The sequence below is a fragment of the Panthera leo genome, chromosome A1 (genome assembly GCF_018350215.1).
Source record: "Panthera leo isolate Ple1 chromosome A1, P.leo_Ple1_pat1.1, whole genome shotgun sequence".
Taxonomy (NCBI): Eukaryota; Metazoa; Chordata; class Mammalia; order Carnivora; family Felidae; genus Panthera; species Panthera leo.
The window spans coordinates 232541338-232558557 of record NC_056679.1 but is presented as its reverse complement, the minus strand read 5'-3'; positions in this window follow the sequence as shown (position 1 = coordinate 232558557).

Below are 17220 nucleotides of genomic sequence, written 5' to 3'. Positions count from 1 at the left end.
TATTAAAAAGTAAAGTCTCAATAAAAATAAAAAGGAAAAAAAAAAAAAGCTTACCATCACCAATTTGGGAATAAATTGATATTAAGTGCTTCCCCCAACGATAACACACCGAGAAGTCGGCAGTTCAAAAACACATCAAATTAGACATATTAAATATGTAAAAAGTAACTTGGGATAAATACCTTCATCACTTGGTCGTTCTCAAACTGTTTTTGCCAATTACACGTTCCCAGCCATGCGGGGCGTGACGGTGGTCTGAAAAGCAAATAAATCTTGACATTGCTAACGGTGGTTTTTCAGAGATGATATGATTTTTCAGGCCGGTGTCGTTGAAGTAGCAAAATCTTCACATGGTAAAGTAGCGACAAGGCACTGAAGTTAGTTTCCGTGAGTGGCTGGGGGGCCAGAGGGGGTGATAACAGGAATAGTTTGCAACGATCTACTCAAACTGCAGCCGTCACAGATGTGCCTGGATTCATGTTGGTACACGAAGGGTTCCAGGAAAGCCAGGTGGCTTAATGGTGTCCTTGCCCACCTTGGCCAGGCTTCCTGGCTGTGTGTTTCTAAAAACATGAAGGAGAAGCTCAACAGCTTAATTCTCTGGGGTGGACGTGTCCCCAGGCTGCCTAGATTGGCTTCAGGGGACAAGTTATTCGGGTGCTTCCGGTGGGTCGTCCTTGGGTCCTGAGCTCATTCTAGCTGAGTCTCCCTGGAGGCTCCCCAAGCACACGGTGTCAGCTCAAGGGGAAGACCTTGTTGATCAAAGGTGCACCCCCTCGACTGCTCATCAAGGTCCTGGCAAGGCCAAGGAGCCAGGAGCCCAGAGGGGAACCCACTTTATGATTCCGAGACCAGGGCTGTTTTTATGCTTCCTGGTTTTCAAATTCCTGTCAGTAGTCTTTTTGAAGATTCAGAGCTTTCCATCATTTGACTAAGACATTAACTAAACCATGTATTTTTCTTGCTGTTGCAATAAAAATGTTTTGCATGCTGGTAACTATGACTGAATTATCCCTGAATTGTCACTGACGGTACCTCGGCCTTGGAGGACCTTTCCAAACCTTTGAAGGCCACGTTTGGGGTGAGTTCCTTTTGAGGAGGCTTGGTTTGCAAAAGAGGGATGTAAGGCTGCAGCTGTGAGCAGGGGCCTCAGCAAGATGCTGGTGTGAGCGTCCCTTTGGATGTGTCACTGGGGAGGGTGACTGGCCGACAAGGACGTGAGGCACGGGAACTGCTCCAGGTGGGTAGATGACAGAGCGAGCTGAGTCTGGGGCATCGTGGGGAAGGTCAGCCCCAAGCCCTGGCTGCCGAGAGGTCCCCTGTGCCACTGGTCACCACGCTCTGAGATCACAGAGGTCTTCCCCAAGGTAGGCAGCCCTCAGGTGGAAAGGTCTGCGCTGGTTATTTGCTTAACAGAGGGAAAGGTCATAAAGAAAAGACTTGAGAAAAGGATGTATGCTGAACTTTCAAAGCGGCCGTATTTCTGCATGTGGGCAATCCATTTGCTACCTTTAGTTTCAGCTTTTTTGGATAAACAAGGATTAGGTGGATTTCACAGATCTGTTTCCACTGTAGAATTACAGTGACTAAAGCCTAGGGCATAAATGGAACCGTGGCAGCCTAGAAAATCAACTAGTTAAGTCCAAGTCTAAATGGTTTCCAGGATGTTGGGGTGCCCATGAGAAGAGGGAGGACGGACTAGGGCCATGGAATGGAAAGAGGAAACCATAGGGTCTCATTTACTAGTTTTAAAGTCCAACTTATTTGGAAACAATTGGAACTGATATTAGAATCTAATAAATACAAGGGTGTGCTTTAGTAGAAATATTAATGTTCATCTATGTTCTATGGTAAAAAAAAACAAAAACAAAAACAACAAAAACCAAATCTATTATATAGTAGGGATTTTACATATTTTGAGAGAGGAAATTCAGCTGTTCCTAAACAGGAAGATTATTTTCTATGGATTTAATGGGATCTTACATTCCCTGATAATGAATTTAAATGACAAAATGCCCGTCGCTGAGAAAGGAAGTCTGTTTGCTCTCCAGAAATCCACACTCAGTATTTGTCAGATAGCCTCTTGGAGGCGAATGAAAATAAATCCAGGCAATCCAAATTGTATCGTATAATCCCATTACATGATTGCAAGGGCTGTGTAGTAGATTAGAAGTGAAGAAGGATATGAGCAGAAATATTGTTATTATGCTGATTCAATTTTACCTAATACTTTTTAAAGTGTGCAATAGCAGAGATCTCCAAATACATGAGCTTGGCTGGGATACAAGGCCTGTGATATATGGTAATAAAGGTCTCTGTTCTTATTATTTCCATTTAAATATATATTAGATTAAATTTCCAGTTGACCTGCTCTATCAATAAATGAATAAATCAGAGATATTTCCCTTGGGCAGCCAATAGGTTAGATTATTTCTAATGTAAAGCATATGTAGAAATGAGGTACAGAGGGCAAGAAGGGAAAAAAAAAGACAAACCCTGATTATTCCTCAAAGGGACGGTTAGGCATAGCACACTAAGAGGTTCCCAGCCAAAGACGGGCCGGTCAAGGCCATGGTGCCATGTTATCTGGTGTTAAGGCAGGAGCAGAGATGTCCTGCTCTCAACGTCAGGTAAATATTAAGTTTCACCGTCCCATTCCTTGGTCTTTGTGGTGGATACCATCGTGGTCACTGCCCGTATCCTCAGATGCTCCTGGCTTAGCCCACCCGGCTGCTTAAACCTGGCCCTAGTCAAAATTTTATAGCAAATTCATTACTGAATGAATAAAAGACAATATTTGGATTCAAAAGACTTTAAACAGTAGATTCAATGAAATTTAGATATAGACAAAAAAGCTGGAAAGGAACTATAAGGGGGAGTGGGCGTATTAGACACCCACTGTGAAGATATTTGGTGCTGTTTAATATTCCTATCTAATCTCTTGATAGGCGTTGGTCATTCTGTACCAGAAGTTCAGTATTATGTTATTTGCAAGACCACTTCTGGATGATACCGGGCAATGAATTGTGCTTCACTGACTTTGAAGAATTAGGGCAGGCTCTGAGTTCACTGATTTGGTGGAGACCCCCTTGGTTTCTCTGGAGATAGACTATCTCTAGTCCGGAGGTAAAAATAAAGTTTCCAGTTCCATTACCAAGAGACTGTGTGATCTTAGGAAAGCTAAAAGAGAGGGTGTATGTCCATTTTCCCGTTTTCCTAGAATTAGCAATTGTCAGGTGGATTTTTGCGATGGGTGGACCTGTGCAAAGGAGAGCTAGGCTGAGGAAGGCGGAGATGGGAGACAGGAACGGGATCCCAGGGCAGCCAGGTGAACAGACATTGCAAGAGGTGGAGGAGGTTGAAAACAGGCAGGAGGCAGGCAGAAGCCAAGAAATGCTTGGAACAGAAATAAGAAGACGTGTAAGAATACGTCACCTGCTCTCTCCCTCCCCATCCCCCTCAGTCCCTGGTCACCACACTCCCGGGCACTGAGCCGGACAGTGGATGCAGAACAGGTGGATGCAATAAGGAATAACTGCTACCTGGATAGGTGGAAATGGCTTGGTCCGTGGGGGTATGGGGGTCAACCGATTCCAGCCCAGATAACACGACGAATTCTGTTATAACAAAATAGACTATCAGATGGCAACTTTCTGCACTTGAGGCTTTTATAAACTTTGTCATTTAAACCAAACACTTGTGACTACTTGTAAGAGAACTGGGTAAAGACAAAGGAAGGTGGATTTCAGTTAGACCACAAAATCTTTGTCCCATAAGGAGCCGGAAAGCGTTTTCTCACCTTGACCAGCCCCTGAAGTTGGCCACTGCTCATCTTGGAGGCTTGTGGGTTCTTCTGCTCCATCCTGTGGTTTCTTCAAGATGGGGCCATTATTACCACAAGAGAAGAAGTGAGAAGATTCCTCACTGGAGTGTTCTGAATCGTCCGGCATCACTACGCCATGTTTCCTCGTCTGGAGCCTAATTTTATTACCGTACCCTTCCCTCCTTTCTTTCTATCTACCTTTTTTCTATAGTTTGTGCTCACTGATTCACCAATCAAATGTCAAATAAAGGCTCGTGATTTGTCAGATCCAGAGAAAGGCTCTGCAATTTCAAAGGTAAATAGAACAAGGTTTCCTCTGGGTGGGGGTGGGGGTCACCATTACTGAGGGAGACATTAAATGGGTTTTCACATTCCCGAGGCCATGTGGTGACAGCCGTAGGCGGGTGGCACTGTGAAAAAACATGGCCGGGGCGGGGGGGTGCCCAACTAAGTCTGCAGTGGTCAGGGACACCTCTCTGAGCCCTACCTTGATGTACCTTAAGGCTGAGAAGAGCTTGTCCCGGTGAAGGACGGAGGCTGACCGGGGCGAGGGAGCGATGGCCTGTACAAAAAGGAAGGAAAGAAACTGGAAATCCTAGTTCTATGTCTCTCCCTTTCTCTCCTTGAACCCCCTCCATCCCTGCTTTTCTTTTCCTTAAATTTACTTTATATTTATATTAATGATGGCTCTCATGAAAAACACGATCATTCCATTATAAGCATACTGATATTTTCAGTGTGATTGAAATGCTTGAAATACTTCCTTATATTAAAATTTTTTAAATGTTTATTCATTTTTGAGAGAGAGAAAGAGAGGGGAGAAGGGAGAGGAGAGAGAGAGAGAGAGAGAGCATGTGGGGAAGGGCAGAGAGAAGGAGACACAGAATTGAAAGCAGGCTCCAGGCTCTGAGCTATCAGCACAGAGCCCACAGGGGCTTGAACTCACAGACAGTGAGATCATGACCTGAGCCGAAGTTGGTCACTTAACCACCGAGCCTCCCAGGCGTCCCTGCTTCCTTACATTTTAAAATCTTGGTTCCGGTTCAGCTTGTTTTGATATTTGGTTTTAATGAGGCCTTAGCTAGAAAAAGCCCCGAAACAGCCTCGTAGATCCACGCAGAAGAAGCACACCATTGAACGCACTTCCTTTAAACCACTTTTCAAAACTATCCGTCCATCAGACCAAGACGTTTGTGGAAATTCGTTTTGCTTTTAACGTCACAGGTAGAACCTGGAAAACCTATGCATGGCTTTGGGGGGAAGGACGAGCATCATCTCAGGACAAAGGTGGCTCGGCAGAACTCCCGCACAAGCCTGTCCTCTCCAGCATTTCTCAGCTTTTTCTGCTGAAAACACCTGCAGGTGGGCCCCAGTAGTGTGCGTCTGATCCCCCTGATGCCGTGGGACACCGGCTGATGGGGCGCCGGGGTGGGGGTGCTGCCGGGGTCTTGGCCACGTGGTGTTCACCCCCCCATGCGCGTGCAAGACAGGGCAGTTGCAAGAGTTAAACACACCCACGCCGGCTGCCAAACGGGTCTCCACCCCTTGACCAGAGGAATGGGAAGGAAATGGGGGCAGGAAAGTGACTGGCAGAGTAGAGGTGGGACCCCAGGGAAGGGGAGAAGAGGCAAGCCTAGCGGAAGGAGAGCGGATCCTGCTGTTACGCGGTTGTGTTCATTTAGGGAACGTTCCGGATGAGGGGCGGTAAGCCGTATTGCAGTATCTACTATTTTACAGAAAGGCAGGAAGCATGGAAGAAAGAAAAGGAGAACAAAATGGAGAAGGAGGGAACAAAGAGCCGATTGGTGTCCACAGTGCCGTTGTGCATGTTGTATTTTCAATTAATCACAGCCACCTTGGGTGAAAAGTGTTAATAATCCATAGTTTATAGCCTAGCATACAGAATCAGTAGTATAAAGAGTGGATTGGTACTTTACAAAATTCAGATGTGTTTGAGAGAGAGAGAGAGAGGGAGAGAGAGAGAGAGAGAGTATGTGCCATCCTCCGGAGGGGTGGAGAGAGGGAGAGAGAATCCCAAGCAGGTTCTGGAGGGGCAGAGAGAGGGACAGAGAATCCCAAGCAGGCTCCACTAGGTGAGCAGTGCAGAGCCCCTTTCAGGGGTCCGTCTCACAGACCCGATCAGGATCAAGACCCTGCGCTGAAGTCAAGAGTAGGAAGCTTCACTGACTGAGCCACGTAGGCTCCTCCAAATTCTGGTTTCCGATCTTCAAATGCTTCAGGTAGTAATCATTAAAGTTAAAAACATGTAAAAGGACCGCTATGATTTCCACCACAGAAGTAGTTAATATTCCCATAGACATATAATAAAAAATTTGCTCAGAAAAATTTACTCAGGCTCAGAAACTTGAAACAGATAGCTGTTTAAAGCTTAGTTTTGAGGAGGGGGCCTTGGGGGGAAGGGGCAGGGACAGAGGGAGACAGAGAGAGAGAGTGAGAATGAGTGGGGGAGGGGTAGAGAGAGGGGGAGATACAGAATCCAAAGCAGGCTCCAGGCTCTGAGCTGTCAGCACAGAGCCCGATGCGGGGCTCAAACCCACAAACTGAGGGATCACGACCTGAGCCAGTCAGACACTTAACTGACTGAGCCACCCAGGCGCCCCAAAAGTAACGTCACCTTTTAATCCACTAAAACTTTTGTTCCCAAAATGATGAGGCCCTCCTCAAAGATAAAGATGCTTGATTTATGCCGATGAGCTCATCTCGCCTTTGCGTGGAGAATGGAATCTGAATATTACCTGGTCTATTTAAATTGCAGATTTAGATTGTTTGAGCATTTAACATAGGCTGGGCTCTCCACATGCACGTGCGTGCGCACAAAACTAGAAATCACTGGGCGTGTATTGTGCCCACGGCCTAAACTTTTGAGAATATTAAAAAAAACTCACAGGAGAAGACGGAGGACACTTTATAGCAAATCCATTTTGGTCCTTCCTGCCTAAAAGTCCCTGAACACAAGCTTATGGGCTATGCTTTGAGAATGATGGCTATAGGACATATGCTTTTAGGGTGATGGCCGTGGTGCCCGTCACAAGAGCACAGAAACTGCCTGTGGACACCCGCTGTGACGCCCCACCAGCAGCCAGCCCTGTGGGACCGTCACCCTCAGAGATGCAGAGATGCCTCCCCAGTAGGAACGGGTCACAGTCCCACCCCAGGAGAGAATCGTCTCGCCTGAGAAGGGGTGTCCCCAGGCTCAAAGCTACATGTACGTCAGCTTTGTGACACCAGTCAAGGCACGACCGCACCCGCCATGATTCTGCCCCTGTCCGAGGAGTGTGGTGGCGGGGGGGGGGGGGGGGGGGCGTGCTTGAGGGGCCACCAAAGGACCCGTGACTCTGGAGCAGAGATCTGGTAGACGGGGAGGTAGGAACAAGAGGGGGAGAATGAGAGTGGAAATAATGTCACGAGGAGCCTCATTGCCTGATTGTGAATGTCAGGCTTTTATGAGGAAATAAAGAGCCCCCAATGCGTGGGACCCCGGGGCTGGTGTGGTGGTCAAAGTGAGTTCTGAACTCGGGGAGGTTTGGGTTTGTCCAGACCGCATTAGGGAGGCAGGGAGACGGGCCACGCAGGGAAAAGTGGGGCTGCTCTGGAATTTGACACTGGACATGATAGGAAAACATTGAGTCAGCTTTATCTAGGGAGGTCCTTCCCTGTAAAGGGTGATTCGACCGAAGTCTTAATCAAAATGGCGGTGGGGAAGGTTGCCATGTTGAGAATAAATCGGCGGGATCGGGTGCCCTTTTACTGAAACCACGCAGCAGAGACAAAGCCTTGAGAGCTGGAGGTGTGGCCGGGCCGGGCCAGCCGAGCTCTCAACTTTTCTCACATCTCCTCTGAAGGGGCCTCTTATTAAAGGAAAATGATGGATCTTCTCTCTCCACCTGGGCTGCCCTGCCTTGCCTTCTGGGGCCAGCACCGGCCCGGGCATTTGTGGGAAGTTCTCTGATCTGCATGGGAACCAGGCTGCAGTGCCTTCTTCCCGTACCCTAACCAGCTGAGTAACTGAGCACATCCAGACGTGCTGACAAATGGGCCAATACCTGCGGAGGAAAGTGCTTGAGGTCGTCCTCTGACCCATTTTGTTGGGTTTCCAGTTCCCCCACTATTCAAAGTGGATCTGAAACTAACAGACACACACAAGCCCATTAGGCACATTTCTACAACCTGATGCGACCTTAGCCTGAAGTCCAAGGTGAGCGCGGGATCATATGGCACTGGGGAGGGGGGCACCGACGCGGGAGGGGAAAAGCGCTAAGCGGGACATACATTAAGAATGGTCCGTTTCATTTGGTTAGCTTGCGGAAACTAATAAAGAATCCTCTGCAATGTCCCTTCTGTAAAATCGTATGTTATTTTTATTTATTTATTATTATTTTTTTAAATTTTTTAACGTTTATTTATTTTCGAGACAGAGAGAGAGCATGAACAGGGGAGGAGCAGAGAGAGAGGGAGACACAGAATCTGAAACAGGCTCCAGGCTCTGAGCTGTCAGCACAGAGCCCGACGCGGGGCTCGGACTCACGGACCGCGGGATCATGACTTGAGCCGAAGTCGGACGCTTAACCGACCGAGCCACCCAGGCGCCCCATATGTTATTTTTAAATGAAAGAAAATAAAATTTGTGCGGAGTTTCTTCTCTCATGATAGCGCACACGGGAAACCTGTAATTCTGCTTGGCATTTTCCTTCTTTAAAGATATATTTTTTTATACTCAGGAGCCATAAACCATAACCTCTGGGATGTTAAAGTTATCCTTATTCATACCAAGTGTGTGGCTTATGAAGATGAAGAAGGTGTGTATTTCATCCTGAAGCAAGAATGCACCGTGTGGAAAATGATGGAGAGAAGGGCTCTTCATTTCAAGGAAGCACTCTCCTGATCTAAAAATGTCACTGCCATTAAAATTTTAAGGGCCCTGGGCCACCCTCAGAGCACAGCTATCTTCCTGGAGCCCGGGTCCCAGTTGGGGTCACTCTCTCGACATCCACGGTGGTTTCGAATACTGTGAGGTCAAGAACCTTCCAAATATCCCAGAGTCGTCTTGTGCCGTGTTTGATAAAGAAAGATTCCCATCTCTGGTGGGATTCCAGAGGGTCAGCTTAGGAGAGAAGCTGGGAGATGTTACCCTGGCTTTATGTGAAGTTATTCAAATTTTGACCCTTCTGGAGATTGGAAACAAAATTGGGGATGTTATGAGTTCTGTATCCAAGTTGCGACTCTGGAATTACCGACAGGTGGGAATAGTGCTAAGTCCTGGTTGATTTTTAAAGCCAAGAGAGTAGAAATGTTATATTGCTATGGCTAATAGAGCCAAGAAAATGTGGGCCGGTGGGCAGTTGATGCGATTTATTGAGATGATCTTGCATCTACATTCTGAGGCGATTTGAGGCTATCCACTAATTTGTGTCCCTATTGCTCCTTAGACCAAAGCAATCACTCTGCGTCGTGACCACCTTGAACTGTCGTCAAACTGGGCTCCAGAGATCTTCATTCTCTCTATGGGATCACAGGTGACTTCTGATAATACTACCGCAATAAATGTCTCAAAATGTCTCCCAGCGATTCAGTGAAACAAAACCTCTTTATGACCAAAGTCCGCGGCAATTCTCCCAAAACATGATTCGTTCCTTTCCGGTACATTGTTTAAGGAAATAAATAAAACAACATAAAGCCTTGTTTTAAACCAGTACAGTAAATCCCTTTCACTTCTCATGTCAGATGTTATGCAAGGTCTTGCAAATCACTGTCACTTAGGTAACACGTAATAAGAAGGCGTTGCCATATTTGTTCTGAACTCTTTCCTACATAATGACACTGGTTTTAAATCCTTCCTCCATGAAGCCATAAAGCTCCTTAGAATAATTCACTCAGCATTTCTAGTAATTCTACCAGTTCTCCGAGCCCAGGTGCATGGGGGCCTCCTCTTAGATTAATTCCCTTCGGTGATATGTGCAATATAAGAGTTAGGGAGCACAGATCTCTACTGAGCAAGCAAACTTTGGGGGCCCCCAGGCTCCAGTCCTTCCCTCCAGAGAGGGCGGGACTGTGCCTGGTTAGCACAGGGAGCAAGACGGCTGTGAACACACACTTTCACACTTCCCCCCAAGGAAGCGAGGTGCTGAGAGTGCGTCTGGGATGGAGCAGGATTTCTCAGAGGACCCCTGGGCCTCCCACCCTGGTGCAGGCGGACCCGGGGCACCACAGGCCTCTCTGGAGGGGCAGCAGAGGTGAGCGGCTGCTCTCTGCAGGCAGGCAGACCCGGAGAGAAAGGGGAGAGGGTTCATCTGCCGGGGTTGCCTTCTCACACACTTCTCATACTTCTACTCTCCTGCCAAGGAGAACTCATGAAGGTGATGGAGAGAAACCGGGAGTGAGTCTTACTCTGAAATTTCTCTTCACGTGAAAGCAAATGCCAAGGGTGGATAAGAACTGCCCACCCCCTGTCTACACATCCCTCCCCGCAACAGTGTTGAAGTCAGTGTAAATGTCTGCGGGGACTCAGGTGTGGCCCTCCATCGTGGGTGAAGGGACAGTCAACCAAAACAACCCTACTCCCATGTCACAAGCCCACTGCCCTAACATCAACATTGTCTCTTAATGTAACTCCTTTAGATGTTCCATGGAAACACGGGTGGGCAGCACGGATTTGCCCCTTCTGACTCCCTGAAGTAGGACTGAATCCAGGAACTAAAATGACTTCAGGGCTATTCTGATCCAAAAACTAAGAAGCACTCCATGTTCAACTTCCTGTCCCAAATGTCATGTGCAAAATAGTCCATCAGTGGTTCTGCAAAGATATCTAATGACAACATTAAGACACTGCAACAGTAAAACCTAGAGGCATTTCCATGATAAAATTCTAATCCTGAAATCCTGAATTCTAATCTAAATCCTGAATTTCAGGATTCAGCCCCTCCCATTATTATTACAACTTTCACAGAGACCTTGGAGTTTAAGGCTAAAATCCCTGTAGAAGTTCATTTCTTATTTTTTTAAGTTTATTTATTTATTTTTGAGAGAGAGAGAGATAGAGAGCAAGAATGCATGCAAATGAGAAGGGGAGGGGCAGAGAGAGAGAGGGAGAGAGAGAATCCCACACAGGCTCTGCCCTCTCAGGGCAGAGTCTAACCCGGGACTCAAACTCATGAACCCTGAGATCATGACCTGAGCCAAAACCAAGAGTCCGGCACTTAATCAACTGAGCCACCCGGGCGCCCCTAGAAGTCAGTTTCTTTAGATTAGTTGCAAGCATTTTGTACTTGCAAGTTACAAGTCCAAAGAAATCAAATTCCAATTCTAATTCTCCCCAGTCTGACATCCAGGCGTGTTGCTGCTTTGGTGAACATTTAGGAAATTGCTGTGGCGGCAGCCTGAAATGCTAGATCTTGAGTCGTGACTTTCCCACGAAGAAACAAGTGTTTCCATTCCCTCTCCCACCGACTATCCAGGTGTGGCACCAACATCTTAAACTTAGAGGCTCACGGTGACCTGTGCTCTCTGTTGCACCCAGATTTCAGCTCCTTTGCATTTTCAAAGACACATATGTTGCTCTTCCCAATGGTGCCTTAAAACCCAGTATGTGGAAAAATTATTTCTTCCCTCCAAATGCATTTTTCCCTTGGCTGTACTTGCTCACTGGAGCCTGTGTGGCTCACCAGTGTGTGTTGTGTTCCTCACACAAGAGTGTGTGAGCGTAATGTGACTCACATTGCCCCTGTCGTTTCAGTCAAGCTGTAGCAGCCTGCTTCCCCGAGCCCCCACCATGAGAGGTCCCTAAAATCCATCCTTTCGCTAAGATCCCAATGGTGTTTCTTAAGGTCTGAGTAATTGGAACTTCGTTGAGGACAAATAAATAGCCCTCTTGCCTCTTGGGTTTGTTCAGGGTCTTTAAGAAGTAGGTTCCAGGATGGGATTGGATGTGCAAGAAATTTACTGGGGAAAAACTTCTGTGAGGGTAAAATGCAGCCAGAGTCATAGAGGTATGATCTGAGTCCTTGGAAATGGAGGCTGTCGTCTAGGAAAAGAATTACTTTCAAGGGAGAAGAGCAAATGATCCAAGACGGGGCCTTTCAACTTCACCATTTAAAGGTGGAGTAGATGAAGACGATCCTAAACAGTAAGTAGGGAGCCCCCCCCCAAAAAAACATCCTAGAACCAAGAGGAAGTGATGTCACAGAGGCCAAGAGAAAAAGAGCGTTAGCAGGGTCAGTTGCAGTGAGGTGAAAACCAAAAAGCCACCATTGTAGAGCAACGTGGAGACTGTCTTGAAAAGAATAATTTTCAAGAAGCAGGAAGGGCACACACAGGATTGTGGTCAGTTGAGGAACAAATGGAAGATGCAAAAACATGGGAGACCCGTGGAGACGACTGTTTAGAGAAACTTAGCCAGGAGGGGGTAGAGCAAATGGGCCTGCAAAGGGATAGATGGCCAGGGGAGATGTGGGGCTTTGTTTCATCTTGTTTATAGAGGACGGTACTAGAGCACGTTTACAAAGCCATCAGGAATAACCTGGAAAAGTGTGGAGACTGCTGACACAGGAAAGAGAGGACGGCCAAAGGGGAAGTACCATGTTGAGAAGAGATGGGACCTATGGCACACCCGGGAGTATTGGTTTCTGATAAAGGAAGAACCAGTTCATTGGTTGTTATGGGAGGAGAGAGGAAGAGGGTTGCAAATGTGGGCAGGTTTATGGGTTGGGAGGGAAGAGGAACAGGTCTCCCATCTGGTGACCTCTATTCCTTCTGTAGAGTATGAGGTAAGGTTATCCACCAGGGGTGTGAGGAAGGAAAATTTGTGAAATCCCACCTACAAGAAGGGAAAACCAAGGAGAATAGATGAAGGTACATGTACAAGGTAATTGTGCCCATGTGCCATTTGAGATGAAGACATTCAGGGATACCCAGCTGACGGGTTGTGGCCTTTTCTCTCACAATGTTTCTCTGCTCCCAAGAAGGATGCAGGTACCAAATGGAAATGTTCATCCAGGCTGGAGGGTTGCCACTCAAGTACCAGGCAGGAAAAGAGAGGGACGGGCATTGATAGAAGATGAAGGATGTTAATGATGACCCTGAGTTGTATAATGAAGGAACAGAAGGCCAAAGGGATAGTGAGGAGATGAAAGGTTGAGTGAGCTAAAAATGACCTTAAGGCCCAGAATTTTCCCAGTGGAATATCATTAGCTAAAATTTGTTTGTGGTTAGAAACTGGTGGTTGGAGAGTGAAATGTCAGAATTGATAATTTTCTTTTTTTTAATGTTGATTTTGAGAGACAGAGAGAGAGAGAGAGAGAGCCAGGGAAGCAGGTTCCACATTGTCAGTTCAAAGCCAGGGGCTCGAACCCATGAACCATGAGATCATGACCCGAGCCAAAGTTGGATGCTCAACAGACTGAACTACCCAGGTGCCCCCCAACTGGTTATTTTCTGATGGAAGACTCTGGGAGAGAGTTGCCGAAGCTCATTGTAAGAAAGGTCATGGAACGTGAGGAGGCATGGAGCTTCAAGGTCAAGGTATGAACAGCACATCCATGTGGATCATGGGTGGCACATCTGTGTGGCTGTTGAAATCCAAGGATCATGCGGGGATGTAAGTAGGACACATGATGTAGACGTAGGAATATAGACGAAGCCAGTGATCCAGAAGCTAGAATTCTTAATGAATGAAGTGGCCAGGAGAAGAGTGCTGGAAGCAATGAGGAGGGGGTAGGGCTGATCAATGGTGTTAGTCTCGCAGGAGCAGGGCTTGTGAAAGCTGGAGACAGAGTGATGGTCTGGAGGCAGCGCACGGAAGCAAGGGGGAGCCTAATGCCTTATCCTGACCCTCAGGGACGGTGGTTGTGGGGAAAAACAGTCCTCTGTCTTCCTCTGTCGGTCTGCTAGAGCAAACTACTACAGGGTGGGTAGTTTATAAGAAACATCAATTATTCTTCACAGTTCTGGAGGCTGGAGAGCCAAGGTCAAGACACCGGCACAGACAGGGGAGGGCCCTCTGCTGAGTCACAGGCTTCAGGTTGTGCCCTCACATGGCAGAAGGGGCTAACTCTCCAGGAACACTTTCATAAGGGCACCAAGCCCAGGCTCTAGTGACCTAGTCACCTCCCAAAGGCCCACGTTCTGGTACTGTCACCATGGGCTTGTGAATATGTGAATTTGGTGGGACACAAATACAGAAACCATAGAATCCTTCATCTGAGAAGTGGGTCAGCGGCAGAAAAGGAGATTTCAGAATGAGGAATCTGGAGGGTGACAAGTTATTTAAAGAAGTATCAAGGTGGGTGGGAATGTGGTACCTTGGATGGAGTATCTGGAACAGGAAAAAAAAATAACAACAAAAAACAAAGTGTAAAAACTAAAGAAGTCTTTAATATGTATGGACTTTAGGTATTAATAATGTATCAATATTGGCTGAATAATTTTAACAAATGCAAATAGGAATGAAAGATGTTAATAATAGGGGAACAATGCAGACTTTATAGAAACTGTGTACTCTCTGTGCAATTTTTGTAAAATTGCAACTTTCTCATGAACCCTAAAACTATTTTAAAATTAAAAGTTGAATTCACAATATATATCCCATAGAAACATGTTTGGTGTTATTTTAGAACATGCAACTTTTAATGTACAGACCAAACTCAGCACACAATCAAGTTAAATAGAGTCAGGAGTATTACTGGGCAATGAATAGCATTTTATATTTTATTTTATTATTTTTTAAAAAACTTTATTTCTTTATTTTGAGATAGAGAGAAAGTGAGAGCACAGGGGAGGGCCAGAGAGAGAGAGAGAGGCAGAGAGAGAGGGAGAGAGAATCCCAAGCAGGCTCTACACTGTCAGCATGGAGCCTGATGTGGGGCTCAAACTTACGAACCGTGAGATCATGACTTGAGCAGAAGTCAAGAACTGAATGCTTAACTGACTGAGCCACTCAGGCACCCCAATAAATAATGTTTTAAGCTTTGTAACTCTTGGGGTGCCTGGCTGGCTCAGTTGGTAGAGCATGCGACTCTTGATCTTGGGGTTGTGAGTTTGAGCCCCATGTTGGGTGCAGATATTACTTAAAAATGAAATCTTCAAAAAAATAATTAAATAAGCTTTGTAAGTCTTACTTCTGCACAGGGGATTTCACGCACTCACTTCTCCCCTCATTGTCCTCTCCCCCTAGACCACAGACCCTGACAGAGGCCCTGGGAAGGGAAAATTTTTCAACCATTCCTTTCACTATGGAAGTTCAAAACCCCTTTTAAAAAGCCAACCTGTCTTATATTGCTGATGGCAATAGATGATAGGTAGATAGATGACAGATAGATGATAGATGATAGATAGATAGGTAAATAGAGACATAGACATATAGTTCTATTTTGATGGTAGCAATCTGGAAATATATACTAAATTTACAAATACACTCAAATAATTTCAGTTCTGAGACTAGTCCACAGGGACTCTTACATACATGCGAAATGGCATACACACAGTATTATCTTCTACAGCACTGTCTGTAATGGGAAAATGATTGAAACATAAATGTTCATCAACCAAGGATTAAACAAGCGAACTCAGCATGCAATGGAATACCATGAGCTATAAGAAAGAATTTTCCACTTTAAGGCATATGTCTGTGTGCATGTGTATCATATCATGTGACCGTATCACCCCCAAACTAATGTAAACTAACGAATGCACCGGTTCCCTCCACCAAGGCGAAGGCGGGGCAAAAATGGAGTTATGTGGGAAAAAGCCATGAAAATAGTCTTATTTCAAAACAAAATGCATGAGTTTCTGTTCCAGATCCATAAGGTAGTGTGAAAAATTCTTCTTTAAACAATATTTCCAGTTGGATTAATTTAAACAAGTAGATATGCTTGCACTTCCTATGGTGTCATCTCAAAACTTATTTTCTACTTTTTCTTTTTCTTTTTGTTTTGTTGTGAAAAATGGCTTCAGTTCTTTGTTCCCTACCTTGATAGTTGAGAAATGTTACGTCTTTGTTGACTATTTGTGGGGATCTCTTTAAGCCAACTCTGAGTGAAAAAGTGAAAAAATTCAGGATTTCTTTTAAATTCCTCATATAGATTAACAAAATGATTCAGAAAATAGTGAAAAAATTCAGTTCTGGGAATGCTAAAATCTATGAAATAAGTAACTATATATATAAAAAAAGGGCTCAAACGTAGTTTTAATGATACTGGCAGAATTTGCAAAAATCCTGGAGAGAGCACAATCAGAAATTTCCATAAGGGGATAATGAAAAAGGGAAAAACAAGAAAACAATGAAACGATGAAATGATGAAACGATGAAACGAGCCCTTAAGTGTCTTCAGAAGATATGTACATACATAAAGAAAGCGTCATTCCAGTTCCGATGATGTGTAGGTAGGACATAAAAGATTCTCGGTATAAGATCTTCCACTAGTTTCACACTTGTTTTCTTAAAAAAGAATAAGCTTTTAAGACTAGCTCTTCCAAAAGAAATGAATAGTAATGCTGTAAAAATAACTAGAACCAAGAAAGGCAAGCCAGTAAATTGTACTTGGGAATAATGAAGTCTTCTTCATTATTCTTCTCCTGTCAACTAGAAGTCAGGTCGTAAGAAACGTCTTTGTGAAGGCAAACAGAGGGAAGTCGAGGTGGGTTAAAATAGAAAACAAATCGTGAAATGCCGGTATGGCTCTGACTGCAGTCTTACTGTGCTGCGTACCTGCTGGGTGTCACCATGCAGGGTCCAGGCTGTGCATCCTGGGGTGTGCTCCTGATGGTGGCATCCCTGCCGGACCGAATAAACTCCTGATTGCAAAACACAGAGGCTCTGAGCCACAGGGCTAAGAGAGGCTTCCTTTAGGGTGTAACACTTGAGATGCTTTGGAAAAGTACCGGCCGGATTGAGGGGAGGGGTAGACAAGGAAAGAGCTGTGCAAGCCGAAGCACAGAGTGTTTAGAGGCTGCAGAAAAGAGCAAGTCTGGACGTGTGGGGAAGGTTGCGGCTTTGATGTAACTGGGAACGAGGGTTAAACAAGCCTCTCTCAAAGGGGAGGGACGAGAGTTGTGTCATGTTAATATCCATAGAAGCAGGATCCTTTTTTTATTCTCTCTCTCTCTCTCTCTCTCTCTCTCTCTCTCTCTATATATATATATATATATAATTTATTATCAAGTTGGCTGACATAAAGTGTATACAGTGTGCTCTTGGTTTGGCGGGTAGATTCCTGTGCATAAAAGCAGGATCTTATTCACGTTGTCAAAAAAAGTCAATAGGGTTGGTTTAGCAGGGTCACAAAAAGAGGCACTGAACCAGTAAAAGGGCTCCTGTTGCAAATGGAAGATACGGTGAGGGACAGAATCAAGGCTGCGATGGTGAAAATAGGGAGGAAGAGGTAGTT